The following is a 25,438-nucleotide window of genomic DNA, read 5'->3' as shown; positions in this document are numbered from 1 at the left end:
AGCAACACAGTACCCAATAAACAAGTGAAACAATACATTAAGTGTGGAGTTCATTTAATTACTATCGATCACCTGGATATTGCTGATACAAGGAGGTTGCTGAATACAAACAAGTGCTTGGTGGTTAAAATTATATGATGAAAATATAAAAGGTTATACAAATGACACACAGGATGAGATCAGTTGTTCAAGTGTATAAGGGGATGTCGAGGTAGCCAAGTGGTTAAAGTGTTTACTTGTCATGCAGATGACCTGGGTTTGGATTCCCCTATGGGTACAACATGTGAGGTCTGTTGTTCAGACCATGAGATTCCTGGAATGTTGCCACAAACAATGTAAACCTCAACTCATCCAAATGTAAACCAAGCTGCCATTGATGTTACAAGCATATATATGTTTTAGTTTATTTTTTTTACTGTTTTTACTGTTATACTGTTGGCCTCATGGCCATCTATATGAAATAAATGTTGAAAAATGATGGAAAAGAAGAATATTAAAAGCAACTTGCCACCCTGTTTGAAACTATGAGACAAAAACCATTCGTAACTGATCAGATACTCCTACTAATCAGTTGTAACACAAAGATAATTTGTTGTTCAACCTCAATAACAGAATCCATGGAATCTCATGTATTTTGTTTCAATTTACACTTTTTCTCTCAACTACAGAATCTGTGTCTGCATCAAAGGCACCACATAATTGAACATTATTTGAGTTATATTACCACGCCTTAAATTGATGTAGGAAAACACTCAAGTGACCCTTGGTTGGTTGGTTGTTTAATGCCGCATTGAGCATTATTACAGCTATACAATGGCAGTCCATAAATAATTTAGACAGGACAATATAATCAAGCGATCAACAGAAGGAGCATCGCACTACACTGTGGGGATAGCAAACTTGACCATCCATTCCTGTGACGCCTGCATGAGTTACAGAAGACCAATTTTAACGGACATTCACAGGTTGATCTCAGGTCTTGGATGTTTAGGACCAAGCAAGTTCATAACTGGATGCAAACAAATCACTGCCCAGACAACTGGGCTGCACATGCTCCCTACTGAGTTCACAGTTCTCCATCACGGAAAAAGGGCTAGTTTCAGTTAATTGAAATTAGTCTCATGTATTCAGTTATTTGGGGATCAAAACCAAGCACTTCCCAAATAGATTGGCAGGTTTCAACACATTCGGATGAATACCATGCTCCATGTACAAGTGATCACTGCCCCTCTCCTTGTATATTCCTATGAATACAGGAAGGAAATTACCAGCCCCCAGCCTAAAACCTATCTGGGAGAAAATGCCAGTGAATGTCTGTAGAAAAAAAACATGGGCTACTGATAGAGATGTGCCACTGATAATAATACAATTATACCGTGAGCTGATTACATTATCTGGAGTCCGGGTGCCAGGCTGACTGAATGAGTCCGGTTCTCCTCTGTATGAAATCATGGGCTCTCAGCAACAATCACACGACATGTTGCAAACCTCCTGTTGCATCACATCAGTTGGCGTCTGCTCCACTGTGGGTCTGACCTCAATGTTTACTCTGAACATACTTCAACATTCTCCAGTAGTTTCACACTTTCACACACATGGCTATACTTATTCTGTACAATTTACATGCTTACACATTGTTTACCAGTATTCATATTCATGGGGAAACACCCTCCGCACCAGGAAGAATTCAAAAGGTAGAATCATTGCACACCCCATGTATGTTTCTAACAACTGTAATCACATAGCTGCAAAAGTGATACAACCAATATATTTTTCATTACTTGATACTTTTGATATCATACTTCCACTCTGAATGTGGCAATGTGGTGTAAGGTGCCGCCAAGTACAAAGAAGAGTTGCTTCCCCTGTTAAGTCAGCAACATGTATATGAATACGCTTGTGTGTTTAAATCCTATTTTGCTGTAATTATGTTTCTAGCTCTGTGAGTTCATGGCTCACAGATCTGATCCAAGCTAGTCTCCCCCATTAAACAGCAACATATGATAAAACTGGAAAACTGTTTATATTTTGAAAATTTGTTCGATGGGCCATCTAGATCGATCTGTATTTAACCAAATCAAAAACTGTGGAATCTGTTCATTACAGAATACATACCACTGTTAATATGTTTTTGATACCATGGAATCAAAATGAGCAGACTTGTTTTTCATAAACGTACAATGGTTTTGTTTTCATGTAATACATATAAACTACAATTATGGTGAAGGACTAACCTGTCACAGCTATGTCCTGCAGTATCACAACTTAACAAGGAAAAGATTTAAGATGTACACAAACAAGATTCAGGGTGCCGTGTAATCACCATGCTTCTATGGAACAGCCATACTGTCAACAGTATGCTACAGGTGTGAGACAGATGTCCACAGATCTGAGGCATTCTACAGTGCAGATCCTTCCACAGTCTAACATTACACACACTGTTTAGCTGAGGTCCTCCCCCAGGGGGTGCCAGATCCTGTTTGAAGAAATGCTGAATGACACTGTCTATATTCTCTTCCTACATCCAAATGGATGCTAAATGTGAAGAACTCCTATAAAAATCTGCCACATTTGATAAAAGATTTTTTTTCTTTCCTTTAGTAACATTCCAGCTTACTGAATCAAGACACTTGAAAACAAAAGAAACTATACAACGAACGTGGTAAGTGAAAACGTCATGATTATATTTTGATCACTGAAATGAACATGATGATCTTATGTTAATCTTGGTTAAATCTTTCCACACACTTACACCATGACCAAGAAAGCACATATTTGTTAAGTCTAATTCAGAGGGGACGACAGCTGGAAGTATCTGGACATGTTCTTCTTCATGGGGCTCCCAAACAACATCTGGACCAGACAAACCAGTGACTGACAACATGAACAGCGGACTCCTGTCAACATCACTGTCAACAGTAGGGTTTGGCCTCACATCCTGCAATAATTTCTAGCAACAGTTCAGTTTGTTCATAGAGTGTGAATGTATATCATAGAGCATGCGTGTCTGTCACGTAGTGCGTGCATTTCACAGAGCATGTATGCAAATCGTAGAGCGTGTGTATATCGTAGAGCATGTGTATATATCATAAAACCTGTGTATACATCATAGAGCATGTGTGTATGTCATAGAGCATGTGTGAATATCATAGAGCATACTTGTATCTCATGGAGTCTGCGTGTGTATGTCTGCTAATGTCCATGTCAGAAACCATCCAATCCATTTTGTCATGTGACAAGTGCAGTCAGCTGAACTTTCTGCACCCTGAAGTCTCAAGGACACATACCACACATAATTCCCATGATTGCGTCATCACACTTGTTTAAAAAAAAAAATTTGATCAAACAATGGAAAGAGCTGCTTTGTTACAACAATCAAGCCTATCATCTTGAAATTTATGTTTCTTCAGACTCATCTGATTTCAGTAAGATTGTAATTCAAATTGCCTAAGACACTAGACAAGGTTGACATTTAGCTGCATCAATGGATGAAATCTAATTAGTATAAATAGTGGGCTTCAAAATGCTAAAGGTATGCAACATAAAGACAAAATGAGGTCATCTCTCATTATTAGCAGGCATTGGGGTAGTCTAGTGGTTAACGCACTCACTCGACAGCCCTTGGTTCAGTTGCTCACTGTAATATTTGTAAAAGCAGTGCAAAAGTGAACTTATTCCCTCAAGTTATTACAATGACGCAAGGACAGGAAGACTTACTAGTCCTTTCAATAGTAGTCTGCTGTTGGTAAAATGTCGGAAGTAACATTTAGAATTAAAATATCTTCACCTCAAGTTTGGTGAGTGTCTGACTTTTTGAGAAGCAAATGGTCAGCAAATCATGCACATGACCCTTATTCACACACATGGTAACATTTGACTTTTCTATTTTCAGCCCAATCTAAAGGCCAAAGATGAAAAGACAGCTCTAACTTCAAAATTCAAATGCAAGGATATCAAAATATCAACATACTGCTTTCACTTAAAAGGTCAGAAGAATTATGAAATTATGAAAATGTTCATTTTCGCTCTGGTTTACATAACAGAAATTTCTTTCTGCCACACTGATCACAATATTTATTTAGCGTGATGATATAACAATATAGTTTGAACATGAAGATGTATCCTTATATTCAAAGACATTACAAGATAGCATTTCATAAGGGTTGACTATTTACTGTTCCTTCCAGATGCCCCTTGGGGGTGGCATAATAGCCAACCAAAAGATACAGGTTTTATAAAAGCCAGTTTGTTACAGCAGTACAGCCTGGGGCATGGTATAAATTAGTCATATCACTTATATTCATTGTAGTCTGTGTATATATTGTCCTGAGGCAGCGGGATATTAAAAGTCATATCGCTACAATTTATTACTGTCTATATGTGATACGAGGATGGCTCTAGGTAATAAGGTAGGTAATATAGTTTCCATTCATGAGAAACAGCATTTTGCATGAAGAACATCCTAATCTACTCAAGTAAATACATAGTTTGAGTAAAGACATGTTAAACATAGATGATTAAAACACAGATAGATGGGAGACAACTCACATCATCTTAAGTTTTACTGATGAATTAAAGAACTCAAAACACTTTAGCTTAATTTTGGAAAATGCAGGTACAATTTTTCTTCATGAAAACCCCTCTTTTTCACAGCACAAAGCTACATTTGATCCTTAACAGTTCACAAAATGTGAAATAGTCTTTCAAAATGTGACAAAGCGTTGGCAACGTATACCAATCAGCGGCAATCTGGAGGCTGAAGCTGTGATAACGCAGGTTTCAGACAGAGGAATTACACAGAGATACTGCTCACTTTAGTCTTATTACTGCATTGACTACGGTATAGGCAGTCAGGTAATAGGATCTAAAGTAAGTGTGATAGTCTCAGAGAAAATCACTGGGCTGGATAACACAGAATTGAAGGATTTCTTCTTATCTCCCATTAGCCAACATAATTCAGTGTTGCTAGGAGTTCCAGTTCATCTCTTCGTGTGGTCTCAGCTTTTTACTGCAGCGCAGTCTATTTGCTGCTGCCATGTGGATCATATTTCAATTTCCATTACCATGTTGAATAATAAGTTATGAATAACTTGAGCTCGAAATGTGAACTCTTAATAAACCTGAGTCTGAGTATTGGAATAGTGTTTCCCACTGTTCTTACCTTGCACATATATGTTTATAATGACCATTATTGGTGGTTGTTTTTTTTTCACAAATTAAACCTATTTAGAAGGAAAAACATTTCTTTCAATCTCAGTCTGTTAAGTTTATTTTTCTCTCTGTGAAATTGCAATTGACTAAGTCCTACTTATACAACGATGAAGTTTTAAATCAACTGTTATGTAGTTACTCATGATTGGAACAGTCTACTTTTGTATCGCTACTCACTGCAGTCATGTTTCATGCAGTGTGCAATTTTGTTATGTAACCTGAACAAAAAATAATGAACATTTTGGACGACTCCATCGTCATCCGGGTTTGAGTTAGATGGTGTTATAATTAAATAGTGTTAGTAATAACCACTGCTTTTAGAAACCAGCTGCTAATTTTACAATTTCATGTTTTGCGAAACAATCCCTGTTTTGTGAAACACATTTTCCAAACATAGTTTGATATTTACTCAATAAAAGTTCTAATCATAGTTTACCAACAATACTAAGCAAGTCAAGCATTAACTCATTGTCATGAAATGCATTCTGTGAAACCTTATTTCTGTGAGGGCAAAACAGTTCAATAAACAGTAATTTCAAGACAACTACTTATATCTTAAGTTAAACATAGTAACATACTTTGAAACTGCTGACTTAACAAATTATGATACAAACAATTTTCCTAACAACTCAACTGTCAAGTCAAACAGAGTAATACCATACCAGATTAAAATGCTCTGCGATCACTGATTAAGCAAAGATTAATAGCACACAAAACATTAATTAAGATTGATTGACTGGAATGCTTCATGATCCATGACTCGCCTACCTGAGTTAAATCCTCCATCTGTTTAATTGCAAACATCAACCAGAAACAGTCCTTACGTAGTCTTCAAATCGTGGGCCATTGCAGCAACTAAGCAGCATTATTTCCATTTGGAAAAACAATATCATTAATCGGAAAATGACACCATGAAGCTCGGCGTCTCATCCTTCATACCCTCCATCAACAATTTACATGGATCGCTAACCATTCAAATTTGATCACAGACCCTGCATCAAACCAACAGTTTGATGCCGGATTAATGTGAGAGATGAGTCTGATCATGTCAGCGTTAATAACTTCATCTAGATGATTATTTCTTAAATCTAAGCTTTTTGACAATGAAACGCCTGAATTAAAGGTTGGGGAATGATCCTGCAGATCAAGTGTCAGCTTGCTACTCTGAAAGCCTGTGTTTGAATCCCATCATATGTACAATCTGAGTAGTCCAATAGGTTTGCAGAGAAAAATAAAACAATGTGGTCAAATTAGTGATTCTAGCCACCTTATCCTTACAGAAACATACTGAGTAAGACTACTGAATAAAAAAAAGGATCCAATGTTTGTAATGAGTTGTAGAACAAATTCATTGAGCTATTTCCCAACACTTCTAGAATATGCTGGGAGAAAAAATAAGGGGTCACATGACAAAACAAGTGGTCCTCTATTTTTTTAAATGTCTCTTCACAAGCTGTGTATCCAATGACTTGTAAAGAAACCTGGAAACAAATAAGCTAACACTTGAACTTTCATATGATAAGTTATTTTTTCCCCTCAGTATATTTCACACCAGTGAGTCTCTTTTAACACTGCATTAAACATCATTTTAGTTATAGCATAAAATGTCAGCTTAATGCATGAGGAAAACAAAGTGATGCACGATTTCAAGGATTACAATGTTGCAAAATCCCACATGTATAATTACAGTGCCAACAAACCAAGAATCATAATGAGAGTAAATCTGAGATCTGACCCCGTGATTAAAACATTCTGGCATTCCAAGAGAAGCAGCTCTGTATTGTGATTAAGGTGTCTTAGACGAATGATTCAGTCATGTCCCTAACTCAGAAATTCCAAAAACATAATGTCCATAGAGTTTAAGCTATGCTGTACCATACCATTTCATATCTCCTTCTTAAATTTCACATATATTCCAAGAATTCAAGCTTCATCTCACCTTCAACAGAACACTATCTTCATTCACATTTTCATCGTCTTCATGATCACCATCATCAACAGTATTATCTGTCACAAATCCTTGAGACGCTTGGAAAAACTCAAAATCACAGCCTACTGTTTCTTGAAACCAGTAGATTCTTACTTGTTCCCACCTTGGTCTATCAAATCTCACAGATAACTAATCCTCAAGAAACAAAGCAAGTCTCCATGACAGCTTCTTGATACCTGAGCATGAGAGACAAGTGAAATTACAGCTTCACAAGGATGATGAACTCTCAGCATGTCTAGTTACGAATATTCATTAACTACGTCACAATAATCCCAAGTGCCGTGAAGCGCAATGTTGCACTTGACGAGACAAGGTCTGACATCCGTACGGTAGAGTGATGGCGTTCACAGATCACTGCAAATGCTGCAGGTAAATCACTCCCATGATGCAGTGCAGGCAGGTACACAGAGTGCACAAGATCCAATCCCTTTGATTTCCAATATTCTGGTCAATCCATATTCCTTTGGAAATAATGAATGGTTGACTGTGTAAACTCCAAGTGTTCAATGATGGAAGCCTCCCACAGGAGTGGCCACATCATCAGAGGGACTCTGTCACACAATTCTCTTCCTCCACATCCATGACAAAGAAACATCAGTAAGAAAAAGACTGTCTTCAAATTACTTGACAAGTTTGCTTAAATTGGTAAACACATTCCTGCTGTATAAAACTAATGTGGCCAAAATGAATCGATAAATTTCTTCATCTGAAGAAATAAAAGAAACTACAGAGCTGATTCTAATGAAAAGTGACACATACCACATACACTGTCCACGTATTACGGCAAGAGACAAGTTTCTCCTTTAATAGAGTTCTAGTTCGTAATATCAACTGGGCATATCTTCCTTACATTCGTACATGCTATTTTGAACCAAGATAAACTCACCGTAGATAAATCCTCAGGCGTAAGTGAGTATTTTCTACAATATACATTTTCCACCAACCTTCACATCAGCATAAATCAGCATACTGAATCGAGATACACTGGGTGGTGTAGTCAAGCTGTAATTCACTTTCGAACAGTCTTGAGTCATACTCGTAATAAATAGGGAAGATTTTCAGTCGAAGGGGCCGTTAATTTCCTTGAATGCATTACTGAGTGGCACCCCTATGACTAGAGTCGGGTCTAGACAGCCATCATGCAATGCCATTGCTTCTCTGCCTGTCAAATAATGCATTTAAATCGGAGGGGGAAAATGCTGGTAATCTATATTTCCCTGTACCTCCAAGATGGCTGGCACCATCGGTAATTACTTTGTTGGACACCGCTCTCTTGAAAGGCCAACATATTGTTAACATACAATCATTTCATAAACAATCATATATATTTTTTCCTTCATGACGAATAAGCTTTCACATGGTTAGATGTTTCATTCAACTGATTCTAAGAAGGAACGAAAAGCTTTCACTTGGTAAGGCATTCCACACTACTGACCTCAGAAGCCTACAGAAGTGGCCATGTGACTGCTCATTACATTACTATTATATTACTAGTACTATTCAAGAATTCTCTAGGCATTCATACAAATGTGATTATCTGAGCTTCAAGCACATGGGTGATATTGATCTTACCATATCATTTTACCCTGTTATAAAAAACATAATATATAATACCTCTCAATTTCTATCTAGATATTTGCATCTACATACCAGATCCGTCACATTTACTAACACATTACATCCTTTCTCCACCGTTAACAACCAAAACCTGAAACATACTTTTCCATGATACATATATCAAACTACAATTCAGATTAAAATCTTGAAAGAATTCATCCATTCAGCACACATTAAAAAGATATCAGGAGAAAACATTATTCATTCATCTGTAAGGAACGAAAGTCCATGACCTCTGTTGAATGACAGAACCATCTGCAAACAAACATCCTGATGTACATGTACCATCCTGACATGGACACAGCATAACACCTCATTACCTGCAAGCAAAGCTTGCTCCTGCGTCTTCCACCAGCTGACAAACTGGCAAGCCAGATCCTTCTCTCAAACACTGCATCAAGATCTAGAAGGACCGAACTCTACCCATGGTAAATGCTTCTCAACTCTCTGGAGAAGAACAACAGGCTCCTGCCATGTAAGAAATCGAAGCTAGGGCAAATATACATAAATCAAAATGGAGATATTTGCAGTGCAAGTTGAGCAGGGCATGGCTTGAGAGCAATCAGGTGGTGGAAGAGTGGCTTGGTTTGCAGATGAAAATATACAAATATTTGTCAACGATCTGTTGCTAGTTCCAGCACAGCAACTATGGAGTTAATTACAAAGAGATCTTGTTGGTGGAAATCTGTGTTAGGTTAAAAGCTTGTTATTGTTAAGGAGATAAGAAGGCTTGTGTTTGTAAACTGGTTTCCCTCGGAGAAAGTAATTCATCAACAACACTCAGGTGGTCCAAATAACCAAATCTTCTAATGTCTTTCATTTCACATGAGATAACCATTTGTATGTATGTCTTGAAAAATATCTGTCAGTCCTCTGATAAAATAGTACTGCTACTTAATTAATTGTTCCATTGGCAATGCTTCTGCATGGTGCCTCTTCCAATCTTCCCTCTGTTCTAGAGAAGCTGCTTAAATCAACTTGTAGAATGATGCTGTTAAGATGCTGAGTACAGATGTCCTTTACAGATGTTCGTTTAGAAAGCGAAAAAACTTTCAGGTGTGACATTTGTTTGAGATGTGTAAAAGGACAAAATGGCTTTAGAAGCAATATAATCCAAGTGAAACTCAAAATAATTCACCACCTGATATTAAGGAGAGCTTCAGTTTTCTGGTCATTTTATAAAATATTTCAGATTCAGGGCTTACTGCACCTACATGGTACAGATTTCATTTTGAAGAGATTATTTCCAATTCATTATTTCCAAAATATTTTACTAAAATAAATAACCCGTTTAACTAATCATGAATACTGAAATATATTTAACACAAAAAAGTTCAAAGTTACACCACAAAAAATACTGTTACAGCATTCTAACAGTGTAACATCAACTACCAATCTAAGATATTGAAATAATGAACAAAGATCAGAGATCTAATCATTTCATATCCTACAGCAGTAATTCTTTCCTCACGTTTTGACAAAGATGATAAAATATTCATACAAGCTGATGAGATTTTATCTGAAATACCTTTCGAGGCCAGGGCTAGCCAAGAGGAGAGATCACTTTTCTTTCCTGAAAACAAGTTAGACTTTTGATTACTCCATCAGCTTAGAGAACATCTTCAACATCATCTAATAACTTTCAACACCAACATCACAATCTGACCTAATTTGCTGACAACACCACAAAACTTTCTCGAGAGGTTTTTGCAGCGGTTTCAACAAATTAGATAAACCCTGTTCCAGCAATGACACACTTGTCATAAACTACACTGAAACATCTCAACCATGATGTCATCCTACAAGAAATCTACAAGGGAGCAGAAATACTCTTGCAGCCAGCTCCGGGATCTCTGTGGTAGCGATAATTAACTAGTTTTTGTCTCGCACAGAATATATCGTTGAGAAGCGAAAAGCGCAAGCAGCATTATATGCAAATAAACACAGCAATGATAGTCGTCCACACTAACCTGTCTTTTGCCGAGTGCCAATGTCGCATAAATAGGGAGGTAGTAATCCCAAGCAAGGAAGCTAGATTATTCAGTCTATCATGGAAGCTAGATACACAGCGATGTGAATCTATTTTGCCCTCATCTTATCACTGTTTCATAGGAATGCTAAAAATCAATAGCCCAGACTGTTTGGTATGCCTAGGCATCGATGCTAGCCAACTACAACCACTGCCTGATTACTGGGGATGGCAAGGCGATACATTGATTATGAAAATATAATCGCCACAAAACTTGTCCCTGGTGCCGTAAATACTTCTAAGTGGCCTGTCTGTTGGGAGGCTGTGAGGCGGAAATCATGGCTTGGTATCGTGCATGTCATCTCCTGTCCCGTGCTTCCATTGAAGAGGGGGGAATTACTGGACGTGTCACTCGCAAACTCCGACTTGGACTGTCAATATTCTCTCACTAAAACTTGCTCCAACTTAATCTGTTATTTCAGCCAGGATTTTGGGGCCATCTTTGTAAATTTTAAGCTTCCATTTAGAGGAGGATATTGTGTCCAGAATGGAAGCTTCCATTGGGCTAGGAGACGACTGAGACCAAGTATTTTCAACCAATAATAAGATGCTTGATGAAGAAAGTTTAGACTTTAGATTTAGACTTGATCCTTCAATCATCTGTGCTTGGTTGACATGGGGAGCATCTTTGAACAAATACTTTCAGTAACAAGTATGTGCCAGCTATGGTATAACAGACCATGGTCAATAAAAACACCTTTGATTCTCACAAATATAAATTTTTCTTGTAGATTTGGAACAATTCTGGATGCAAGACCTGGAATCCTGACTTCGCTTTGCAACATTCTTGTGATGTGACAACAGAGACATTAATGATGCCATTCACACAATGTCCCCATGAAGGCATCAAACTCAATTAATCCAGCCCAACAAGCAAACACTTTAACCACTGACGTTCTGATCAGGAAGCAGCAGTTTCTAATTTCATGTCAAACCTTAACCCCTTTAGTATGCAGTGGAAGTCTTTAGGTTGTCAATGGGACAGCTCCACTGCTTTCATCAATGGTGAAAACATCCCACTCACTCCACGCTAAAACCCATAAATCGTTCATCATGCTTAATACAAAAACAATGCTTGGCATACAATGGACCTCACACAGAATTTCCCTACACTTTTTAAACACTTACCACAATTTGACAACCCAGTCAAAAATCAGTTTGGATAAAGTGCATAAAAAGCTAAAATTTGACTTGGCGCCCATCTGGTTAGTGTTTGACTTGCAAGCTCAAGTGGGAATTGATGAATACCTCTATCGAACAAATGTCATGTACATTAGGGTCTCCCTGTGGTGGAAGCATGCTATGACAGTCTACAAAAAAGGTTCCATATTCATAAAGCAGAAAACATTTGATCAGCGTACACTGGCGTGATAGGGCCATGACATCAAGGGGAGAAACTCTGAGATGAGCGAGTGAGTGAGTTTGGTCTTGCACTGCTTTTAGCAATATAGCAGCAATAACACAGTGAACACCAGAAATCCTGGAAAAAAGCTTGTCATAAATAGTGGAGTAGCTTCAGTTTGTAAGGTTCATGGGTGATCTATGTAAAAAAACCCAACAAAACAAAACATTTTTTAAATAGTGTTAAAAACAAGTTAAAATGAAGTACAATATCAAAAGAGTTTGTTGTTTGGGGATTTTGTCAGGAGAAAATCAAACAGTGAAAAGAATGAATCAATGTACAGTCATTCCATACATAAAGATGTGTTGTTTAGTAACAATCCATAAAGTGAAACTTCTATCAGAGATAATATGAGGAAAATATGTTTGAGGCTAAAATTTCCCCCAACAAATGTGGAAAGATTTGTTGTATAGATATATTTCTTGAGCAACAGAAACAACATAGAGATGTAAGGAATTGTAAGGTATGTGGTGGAAAGCATAAAAGTTGCACAGCAAAAATGCCATGGAGATGTTTTCAAACAACCTATCTGCTGATGAACGTACATATTCTAAGGTATTATAGCCATATATCACGATCTTAAAAAGAACATTTCTTCAACTTAAATACAGATGAGAATATAAAAAATTTCCAGTTGAACTCTTGAACTTGCTAATGATTTTTCAGGAGAATCAGATTGAATCTAGAACAATTTTCTGGAAAACCACAACCAAATAGCTGGTGTTCAGAATGGGGGACAACATCCTTTCACAATACACACATACATTATGGATTCAAATCTGTACATTTTGTAGGCCAACAGAACCAGACACTTGCCTCTGATCCAAAACGCAGCCATAAGAATGTTTCTAATGGAATCAATTATTTAGATTCTATTTCCATACCAACCAGAGCACAGAAGAACAGAGGAATTATTGGAATCTAAAAGGTTTACGAAAAACATATTCTAATGGCGAATACTCTCTTCCCATCTGATTGGAAGAGAGGCAAAATTCCCTTAGCCACTAAAGAGGCTTGTTTTTCTCATTATGACAAGATTCTAACTAAATTAACCCTTCAAATACAGAAATATGCTGACAATCAATATACACATACATTATTATGACATATAATCCCAAAACAAGGAAGTTACTGAGAGACTTGCTCATATTCTTGGCTTGTATGATTTCGCTAACTACATTTTCAATTCTTTCATGTTGTTAAAAAATCATATGACGAATTTCAGTTGGCTAAATGTCCAATGGACCAAAAAACATCTTGCTCAGTGGTTTCATGTTTTATTGATAGGCCAGTAAATCACTGAGACACACAATTCTCTCAGAAAACAATCAAAGAAGCTGATTATTTTACAATGTGACAACAGTACTCAATATTTTGCAGAATTTTGTCTTTAATCTACCATGATCTTTAAGGGTTTAGCAAGAAAAGCTGATGTTGTAACAGTGCTGTCAAATCTTCAATATTACAAGTTTTAATATTCCCAAGTCTTCAAAACTATTTTAACTGTGACACGATCGAAATGGTTTGGAAAGAAGAATCAAGAATATATTTTAGATAAGCGGGATGTTCACTGAAGCCAGGGACAAATTGTTTTTTTCCATACTAACACACACATTCATACAATCTAAAATATCCCTTACTACAATATTCAGAGTTAACTGTCAGCCATATGACTGTATAGTCTCAGGATTAGAATATTTCAACAACGGCTTGACAGTATAGTATCACAGACACATCTATATTTCACACAGTTGAATATAAGGTGACATTTACTGCTGAGCGTATCTCCCATGGCAAAAAGCATTATGTTTAAGATGTGGGATAAATGTTATCTATGTACAGAAAAGTAACAGTATGGAGTTAAGTATTTCACATAAGTCTCTGGTTTCATGCTGACAACATAAAATCAATATTGTGAAGACATTTTGCTCTTGACTATAACACAAACAAGGTGCCATGGCTGAAGGAACAGCTGAAAACTACAACAATACAACTGGCATGGGGTGGTCACCACAGCATACGTAGATTGAGTGAGTGAGTTTGGTTTTATGCCGCTTTTAGCAAAATTCCAACAATATTGTGGCGGGGGGGACACATGAAATAGGCATCACACATTGTATTCATGTAGGGGATCTAACATGGGTCTTTGGTGCAATGAGCAAGCACTTTACCACCAGACTACCCCATCACCCCAGCACAAGTCAGAGCAGCTCCAAGATTGTGACAATCATTTAGTGACACACAGTCATCAAAACAAGGTCCTGTTGCACAAGGCTGTCTTAGCACCAGGGTGTTCATACCTCCCATACTTTAACATATACTTACAACCACTATAGCACTAAGATCGCTGTGGACCCAGGACGACACTGAGCCACATCGTAACCCATTGGTATGTAATCCCGGCTTGTCAGACTCCAGATCCACTTCAGAATTCAATACACACGGACTGTTTAAAAAACTACAAAACTGCTGACATAACAAAAATCATCACTCACTCTTGGAAAAGACAAGCCTGTCCAGTCAGCACCAGAACATCTTCCATCCAGTAGGCTTTCCTACATTACCACAGCAGAATAACATGACAACATCATCCACAGCCACAGTGAGGTCCAGAAAGCAATGGCAGTGTGAGCAGATTAATACCACCCAGGCATTCTTTACGAGTGTTTATCCCCTTAATTACACCACCTCCAATATGGATAAGTCATTACCACGCTCCATCATCTGCCTGGTTAACCCTGCCTCCTGATTCCTTTGGCTCCGTTTTATGTTGGCCCTAACCTCCTCTCACCTATATGAAACAACTGTTTAATCACCCTCCCATGCATTCTAATTTGATGTAATCATTTTATCATATTGACTGCTTGTTGTTGTAAATGAGAGTCCTCTCCTAATAGATCATGTACCATTTTGGCGCCGGTACTTTAGCTTCATGTTGTCTGGACAGTTTATGAGCGGCTGATATCAATAAAATGTCTACTGAAGTGGCAATGGTTGGAATAACATGAATATACCACAGTAAATATAAAATGAAGTATATTTGAAACAAACGACAAACTGTAAAACACTTTCTGTGCTATTTGGAATTTCACAGGCAAGAAAGAATTATCATACTGAAAATGTCATGTTAAAACATTTTGAAACAAAACCGACAATGTCAGGATTGATAAAAAAAAGACATTCTACAGCAACATGTTCTACAGCATTCAACAGTCAGAAGAGTACACATGGGAGTGGCCGATTGTCTTTCAGAAATTCTGATGACTAAGCATTCATCCCTATTTGAATTGTATGGAATAATGACTTCTCCCCAGTTGGCCCTCAACAAATATTCCAGAATGAGATTCACTGAGGATATTCATTTGTAAAACTCCTTCCGCAAAATGGTGGCAATTATTGTTGTCACCGCCGACATGCTCAGATCACAGCACAATTGCACAACTTACGATTGATTTTGGAATTTCATTTTCTTTTGAGTTGCTAGGCAACAGACTTTAGCTCTGATAAACACTGCAAATAGGGCATATTTGGAGAGATTACTGTTAGAACAATAGTAACTTTACCATGGAAATTTGCTGATAAAAGCATATCTTGATGAGAGTTAAATATAAAAACCTAGAATATTTCATCATTGCATCAAAAGCACTATCATTACAAGGTGGAATAACATATCCAGAGCAAAGTCTAACTCGTTTTAAAAAGCTCTTGGAATTCATTTATTTTCATTACAAGTCTATGATGCCATAATGGCTTTGATTTTCTGACTAAACAGACAATGAATTTTTAAGTTATGACAATGGCTTTGGATATTAATTCTCCAATGACTACAATAAAACCAACTTATCAGGAGCTAAGTGTTTGTTCATGACTGTCAAATTTGCATCCATGAAATAAAAGTCATGATAAAAATTGAATGTGTGCACTTAATGATACTGTGACAGAAACGGTCAGTCAACTGGAAATGTCGTTGGTTGACCCACAAATGAAAGAAGAGCATGAGGCAAGCTGCAAAAGCACTGTTGGCAAAAGACGACAACAGTGCCTATAAAGGACTTGCCACAAATGCTCTTGTGCAGTTCCTGTCAATTATTCATCAAACAATGAGCAGGCAAAGTGACAGTAAGCTTTGCAAGAACTTATCCTCCATCTTACCAATCCCGGAATCGTGCCTTGATACGGGCCAGTGCTCTGAAAATAGTTCCATGTTCGCCCCAGAATCGATCAATAGATCTTCAGCAAGAGGACAGAAAAAACCTATCCCCAAGCATCTCACCATTATCATAATGATACAAGTATAGAGAAGTCGGGCTTGTATGGATCCGCCATGAATTGGTGGCTTCGGGGAAAAAAATGGGTGGCCATGAGGTGGCTGTCTGGAGTCCAGCCTATCATCACGGAAGCTGGGTTATGGAAAGAGAAGCTGGTGTTCCAAACAGATGACTCACTCTTCTACAAAAAAAACCCCAAACCTACAGTTGGCTTGACAAGTAGGAATTTTCCCCTCCTTTCAAGCATTAAATGTGGTCTGATGTCTTTTGTTTTTCACATCATCGACACAGCGCTGTGAGCCTTATCGTGTTTATTCAAAGTACCATGGAATCAGTGGATCATGCCTTTGAATATCATGCTTGAATGCATTTGACAAATTAAATAAGTTTTACTCAGTGGTTGGAAACATTACAAGGATTGCAAAAATACTGTGAATTAATAGAAAGGAGTAGTGGGTGAGCATCCAATTAACATGGATAAGACAAGGTTCTAAGACAAAAACATTCTCTTCCTGCAGATCTGATATACCTTAAATATTGGTAAATGATGTAAAAGACTACACAAGAAAGAATTAAAAACTTTGCTGACAAGTCCTTCAGTTGGTCAGGGATTGAGTAACATCTTTCTTTTAATTTCCTTTTGGCAGGTATCCAAACTAGCAATATATACATATCATACTCTAACGATAATATATCAATTATAGCTCTCAGTGAATTGTTTTCTGAATTAACATCCAGTACACAATAACACATAGCGTTTGAAAACTTCCAGTACACAATGTATTTGTTTTAAGATGAAACAAACTTCTTTACTGACCTTTGCAATTCAGTTGACAAGCTGACCGTATAATCAAGTCTGGGTTTGATCAAATTAAATGCAGATATTCCTGGACTGAACCAGATGCTAGTCCTAATGCTTGAGATGACCAATACAGACTTGGTCCCAATTCCCTTAGCAATTCAGAAACAAAGCTCATAATCTGACAAATAACAATAGAAGTCTTAAACTCATCTGCCCCAAGCTACAGATCTGCAGGGTGTAAATGATAACAAGCAGGTAAGTTAGCTGAGTCCATCTCCAGTGGATTCCAGTGGACATGGATCAACAGATGGTTAGGATACTTGGCCCTAGGGTCCCTCACACCACCACCTTTAAACTCCCTGGAGGGGGAGCCAATGAGAGCCAGCTGCCTGGCTTCTTGTGGGCTTGGAATAATTACAAAGTGTTGATAATCCACAAGTATAGGTGTGGGGTGGACTGACCATATCCTGAAACATTTTCATCTGCATTTTTCTGGATAATGAAATAGATTTTTTAAATGATTTACTTTTTATATCTGTACAGTTTTCAAGATATGAGGAAGTTTGTATACACTTAACGCAACTTATTTCCAGTCCTCTAGATTTCATACTGAGTTTTTATTCACTTGCCATAGTCAGTGAGTAAGTGAGGATGGTTTGGCAATATCTTCCCAATATCACATCAGAGTGATGCCAAGCATGAGCTCCTGAGCGAGCGAGCGAGCGAGTAAGTGAGGGAGTGAGTGCAAAGCACATGCTCCAGGCAGTAAACCTATGTTGTACATAAAACTGACATAATAGGTCTGATGATCATTATTTTGTCAGGGTTCACTTCCAGAATGTGTTTCACCTGGCACAGGTATAACTGTGCTTCACACAGGTATAACTGAACATTGTCACCTTGACAGGCGAACTCTTTACCCACAAAGAGGACCAACAAGTCAATGTCAAGGCCACTATGTAATCTTGATCAGCAGCAATCCCAAATACTCTGTCTATCCTGCTTGGTCAGAACTCCCCTTGGACAGAATTAGTTCCCGAGTGGCTAAAGAGGTTAATGGCCTGTAAAATTATCTCCTAGCTTTGATGTAGTGTTTTTGGCTTTTACAGAAAAAAGGGCAAATAATGATTCCTCAATTAGTCGAGCGGCAATTCTTCTATGTCAAATGATGACGATATTTTATCAAGTTTATGTTCATTTTGTATGGAGGCAATCCCACTGTGTTGAAACAATTGATAAGACCAGTTGGGAGGAGCAACAGCATGTCAAATCCTATTACCCTCGTGACTGAAGAGATCCTCCCTGGATTTCCACATTGATTACCCAGCATTAAAGACCCTCCTTTCCCCTTACTTCCATAAGTAATGAATACCTTGGGAACTGCCACAGTTGCAGAAACCCAAGCAAGAATGACATATGAGCATCTTCAAAAGCAAGCCTCTCCAACTAGACATTTCCTCAATTTGTTTAAAGTGTCCTCCAGGGTTTCAGGGCCAGGTGCAAGACGTCTGGGGATGTGTTTTAGCTGCAGGTAGGAACTGACAATGTGGGTAAAGTAATTGGGTCCTTCAGTATCAAATTTGATTTTGTCAGTAGTAAGGGTTACTTTGGTGATGAGATGGTGGTCTGTTTTTATGAAGGATAAAAATCAAGAGCAATCCATCAGCTAAAACAGAGGATGACATCTGGATATTGTAACAGTGTCTCTGTGACCTGTTGTTTCTTTAAGGCTTTTCTGTGAAGGATTCAGACAACAGGGGTTCAGTGATCGAGTATGGTTTTATATCGCTTTCAGCAATATTCCAGTAAACATCACAGTGGGGGACACCAGGAACAGGCTTCACACATTGTACCCATACTGGGAAATGAACCAAGGTCCTGGTCAGGACTTGCAAACACTTCAACAACTAAGCTACCCATCACCCTGGGAACATTGCTTCACTTATAATGATCAACTGGACACAAAACCCATGCTTCAATTCATGACAGTCAAACACCTGACATTCAAATACATGACCACCCATCCCACCTTTCTACTGCTTATTTAAGAGCACATACTTATCTAAAGTGTCCTTCAATGCATACAGAGGCTTCACTGCGTATGTGGCCACCAATATATCTTCACATAATATGTTCACAAATTACCATTTTCCAACTGCTTCTTGTAATATAACACAACTGTCAGAAACAGTTCATTCATGTTTGAAATATACCCTAAGAACACATACACCAGCAGGGTTTCAATTTTCTAGTACTAATCTAATCTTGTAAGGTATGTACCAGTATTTGAAACATCCTCTCTTTATCATGACATCTCTCATCAGTGCAGTTTCTCACCCTACAGTTGTTTAATTAACTAAAGCAGGCTTCAATTAACTAGCCATGGCAGACCAAATAGACTCATCAATTCTTTCAGAAAATTCTTGTCTTCCATCAGATGATTTCTTGATAAGAATCTGCCAGAAAATTTGTCAGTTTTACTTGAACATGTGAAATGTGATGAGGGGAAAAGACCAATACTAATTGTAAGCGTATCTAGACAAATGGGACCAAAAGAGTATTAATAATTGATGCTGTATCTGGAGGTTGGAAGCAGGGATGCAGAAGATGAGAACTCAATAACTCACACTAGCTGGGGAGCAGCTTCTCACACCACAAGCTCTTCAGCTGCTGACACTCATCGGGCTGAGGGAAGATGTGTCTTTTATGCGCACCTAGTTTACTGGCGTATCTGCCACCACATCAAAAGAGTTGTCTCTTCTACAAGCACCTAGTCTATTGGCATATCTGCCACCTCATCAAAAGAGTTGTCTCTTCTACCAATACCTTGTCTATTGGTGTATCTGTCACCTCACCAAAAGAGTTGTCTCTTCTACCAATACCTTGTCTACTGGCATATCTGTAACCTCACCAAAAGAGTTGTCTTTTCTACAAACACATAGTCTATTGGCGTATCTGTCACCACATCAACAAAGATGTCTTCCCCACTACCATTAGTTTATACTTACAGAGAAATCTGACAACAAAAATGTGCCTGACATCTCACCAATAATGAGCATCAGTCCATAGGGATTCATGTAACAAACACTGATTCAGGGGGTAAAGGGTAGGAAAGCTGGAGGCTCAAGCTCACTGCTCTGACCATTTGTAACAAACCATAATGCAGCTGAGAGCTATTTGTAGCTCAGTTTTTCACATACTAAAACTGGTCAACAGTCAAACAGATATGAGAACAGGAAAATCCAACCATTCTTGTCCAGAAAATCACAATCTAAGCACAGTTTAGCAATCATGGTTCAGACAGACCAAAACAAACCATTCAACCCAGTTGTGCAACTACCATCTTCGTAATTTTAGTAATTCCCTCCCTCATTCTGCCACAACTCATGAAACAAATACCCACTGCCACAACAATGCATATGCCATATGGTTCTCCTTCATAAGAACAACAAAGTTCCCTACAGCAAAACATGATGAAAGTGCTCCGAGTTTGAAGTTTAGTGATGTGTCTCTACTGAAGGCATAATTGCCCCAATCAATGCAGGCTTATACAACTTAAACTAACGCAGTTTCTGAAGTCAGTCGAGAGAGCGCCTCCGTCCCAACTGCAGCAAATCTTGTGCCGTCAAATCTCCCTAAGCGCACTCTACTGCAGAGCGTCCTTTAATCTTGCTGTTCCGTGGGCAATTTCCAGCATGACACTCAGCACAAGTCTAACATCATTACCGCTGTGTAATCCACGATATTTTATTGATTGGTTAGATTTTTTTCCATGATGGTTTAAGATGACACAGATTTGAAGGAGCTGCCTCCATTTAGATACTCAGCTTTAAGTATGGCCGTTCTCCGCTGGAGAAATCTTGTTTGTCAACATGAGAGTCTTCTTCATGGGTAAAAGCTGAGTGTCTGATTGGATGACTTAGCTCCGATTTAACTACACATTACACTTCTATTTCGCAACGCTTCTGTGCACAATACACCCTTTACTGGATAATAGAGCGTTTTTTTAAAATAATCTCCACTTCTGTTTCATTAATTACTTGATAATAAATCTGATTAAAGTGTAAGTCTGTTTCAATGATTCTGTCATATATTGTTTCAACACTTAAATATTCATCTCTAATTAACTCACTGAGAAGAGATAACAAACAATACTTAAAAATCTTCAATGCTTGACTGTCTTTTATCAATGAGCTATAAATTAATTATGCATATGCATATGCACAATTAAGATTGCTAAGTTGTCTAAATTCAAAATTTCTTAATTAGCTCTGAATATTCTCAAGTAAGCTCAACACAAGCGTCTTCAATCCATCACTTCTTGAATTTAACTTTAATGAGAAAGATGATACCTCAAAAATTTATTGTTAGCTTGACATTTCTGTAACTCCTCACTTAGGCAAGTGTCTGTCACAATTCAACCTGCAACATATCCATCTCAGAGAGAGAGAGAGATCGGTTATACACCGCTTTTAGCAACATTCCAACAATATCATGGCAGGGAATACCAGAATTGGGCTTCAAACACTGTACCAATGTGGCAGTCAAACCCAGGTCCTCGGTGTGCTGAACAAACACTTTAACCACAAGGCTACCCCACCAGCTACTAGTGGTAAGAAGACTAAGAGTTAATTCCATGTCATTGTGACACAACAGTAGGGGACATGGTTCACTGTATCAATCACTGGTTTCTTTGGTCCAGATTCATCTATAGACCAACATCACAATGTTTGAAAATTGCTGACAGTAAAGAAAGCCTCTGATTACAAAAGACGTGCAGATGTCATTTATGCAGCCAAAGATTTAACCAAAAAAAATGAAAGCAAAACATCTGTAACAGATTTACGATACAAGTTGTGTTGCACCTGTCATAAGTGATGTACTTTCAACCCAACAAATTCCTTCCTGTATGTCACCTATGTTTTGCCTGCAACTGTTTACACTGTCTCAGTCACAGTTAGAAAAGAAAACTCTGTCTTCTTCTCCATCACAATCTGGACATTTCGCACATTCTTCTACCATCCCATTATGTAACAACGGTAAAGATTCTGGAGATGAATGACCGTTATGAAATTGAAAAAGGTACACATAAAATGCAATGGAGCATAAGCAAGCCACTAACTTTGCAACTGGATATTTTTATGTGAATATAATTCCGGCTAATTGACAAAAGAGCTATGAAGCTTTAACTACAGGACCAATTCTACCCCAGCTTTAACAATGCAAGTGCAATTAAATTTTGACAAGCCGACTCTATAAACACAATTAGCCTTCACAAGACATTATTCTAACTCCTCTGAAAACATGCTCAGCTGTGAAAGAACGTCTGTAAAGTGTAACTGTAAATTAGCCTAAAAAAGGGCATTACCTTGGGCGCAATTAATGCAGATATGGACAAAAAAAATTCTATTTTTTAAATGTCATAGTGACCCAGGGTTTTCTTCCATGTTCTATCAAAACAAAGCCTTTCTTCCATCAACACAATCACGACATCTCTGGTTCATTGCCAAATTTGGATGTGACATTATTCCCCCTGGAGGACCCAATCATTTTTTCCGAACAAGGATGCAGTGCAGCCAGCATCAACTTCGTGGCAGATAATTGGCTAACTTAAAAATACACGCCTCTGACTCACTCGATTGTGTCCAAAACTAATTACAGAAACAAAGTATTCAGTTGGTTGACATGAAGGGTTATTATAATGTACTGTAATACACTAAGTTTTTAGACAGCTACATTTTCTGATAAATGAAATAACTTAAGAAGAACCTACACTACTAAGCAAAACTAAATAAATGATGTTAAGCAATAGAGACTCATCTGTGCTGTGGATTGATGAACAGTTTCATGGGGAATAGTTTTTCAGCTGTCTGTACATTAATTCTCACCCCTGATCTTTAATTACCATTCTGATTAACAAATTCCGTTCAAACATCATAGCCTAATTTTATTTTATTGGTGTACTTAATTCAAATCTTAATATTCACAATTCTGAAATGAAACAAAGAAAAACAAAAGATCTTCTGTTCCCATGAGACTGATCCAAATTTGATCTGACAAAAATCATCTTAATGACTTTCAGCATCCCATATGTTAATTTTTTTTCTTCTAAAATTTGAAATATGAAAAATTTGGCACATAGTTCAACTATTTACTTTCTCAATTCATGCCCATAACAGTTGCCTTTAAACAAATAATAACATTTTTCACAAAAACTTTCAAGCATCACGCTTTGTCTCCTCTTCTTAACAAAATATTTACTGAACATATTTGTGTGGACTGCGCCCTCAGACGCCTATAATCGGGGATGTCCTTGCATGAACTTTATATATGTGATCCAGGAATGTAAACTAGCTACTCTCAAAGATGACAACAACAAATGTTTACATTCAAAACTTTTAAACTGAAACAAATTATACCAACTATTTCCACATGCAGCTCATCCACCATAAACACCCCCTAAAGACTTGACCTGTGAACCTCAAGCACTAACACTGTTGTCTTTAAGGAAATGCCACTTATTACATCTCTGGATACACATCTTCTTTGGAACCACAAACAGAACAAAAAAAGCACTGAAAGACTTACAGGGTTTAATGTACACACCACGCATATTGTTAAACACAAGTAAACTAGCAGAATGCCACCAGGATCTTGAATTTTGTTTTAAGACATTTAAAGAATTTTCTCAGTGTGAGGTGAGCAGGTTACCAGCTGTTGAACGTTAGGGTTGCATGCGATGCACATGCAGATTGCCAGCCTATATGTTCAGCATGACAGTGATAGTGTATGTTGTTTTTCTAGGAAGGAAAACAGCATTATTGGAGCCCACATGGTTTCCAAACACAACTGTGTTTCTCTGATAAGACTCCTCACAGATATCCACTTGTTCCAAACAATAGGAAGGAATTCAAATGATAAAAATAACTGCATGAACAAAAATTACTTTTTCACAGTTACCTCTTACAAAAACTATTAATATAAAAGAACACCAAATTCTTTCAGATTTACAGCTAATATTTCTTGCTATGTTATATCACTGTCTGTCAATTCTGGTTGAGAAGACAAACCTGATGTGATGCAGGTTTATGACATTTACTCTATTCATGAATTTGATGCACTATAAATGTCATCATCGTCGCCATCATCATCATCATCATCATCATCATCAAGCATCTGATGATAGCCTAGGCAGGTTGGGATTGAAATTGTTGAGTGAGTGAGTGAGTTTAGCTTTTTGCTGCTTTTAGCAACATTCCAGCTCTATCACTGCAGGGGACACTGGAAATGGGCTTCACACTCTGTACCCATGAGTAGAATCGAACCCGTGTCATTCCAATCACAATGAGTAGTGAATGACTTAACCACAAGACTACCCAACCTCCCCGGAACTGTCACAAGAGTTGTGATACCAGGCCACCAGTGCCCCTTATGTACTCCCGTATTCTCGATACACAAAAAATAGTGAACTGAACAGCAGTGTGTTGGTACCACTTCATGATGCGAGAAGTTTCAATACCACATGCCTTGTTTAATTACCCGTCCTTTTCCCCTAGGGAAGTACACAAATTACTCCCCATTAATCACCCCTCCTCATTCGTCACCTTTGAAAAAGGCTTGACTTAAACAGAAACAGTATCTTCAGCTTCTCCATGTTAAACTAAACCTCTTTGCCATGAATCTATTCAATGAAGTCTCTCTTGTTCAATGCTGTGACAGGGTCCTCCCAATGTCTACACATTTGAGTCACACTCCTTCACATGGCCTCTGACAACTCTAAAACAGATGGAAGTGGGTGACCATTTCCAGGAGATGGCTGCCCAATAAGTGCTCGACCAATACAAAGAGCCATAATAGGTATCTGTAATTTCATTCAGAGCTGAAGCTCTATAAGGTTTCAGATGAGATTTGGAGACTGAGGCTGAAGACTGGCTTCGTGATGACTGTGAAAATGGCGTTGTGATACCTGGTATATTCCATTTGTGCAGTGTAAGCACAGGAAAACAATTACTTGCAGCCTCTACACGGCTGTTTTGGGGCGTTTAATCAGCCCAAATATAAAACTGCATATCTTTCTGTCTGCACACAAATGCAAATTTTACCTGGTTTATATCTTTTA

At 37.9% G+C, this 25,438-nt stretch overlaps 1 protein-coding gene across 10 annotated transcripts in view; it reads right to left on the bottom strand.

Moving 5' to 3' along the window:
- Positions 1–25,438, bottom strand: part of LOC137291729 (receptor-type tyrosine-protein phosphatase delta-like) — a 415,228-nt gene that overhangs the window by 231,028 nt on the left and 158,762 nt on the right. The window lies entirely within an intron of this gene.

The sequence above is a fragment of the Haliotis asinina genome, chromosome 7, assembly GCF_037392515.1.
Source record: "Haliotis asinina isolate JCU_RB_2024 chromosome 7, JCU_Hal_asi_v2, whole genome shotgun sequence".
NCBI classification, from domain to species: domain Eukaryota; kingdom Metazoa; phylum Mollusca; class Gastropoda; order Lepetellida; family Haliotidae; genus Haliotis; species Haliotis asinina.
This window is presented reverse-complemented; position numbering and strand designations above follow the sequence as displayed.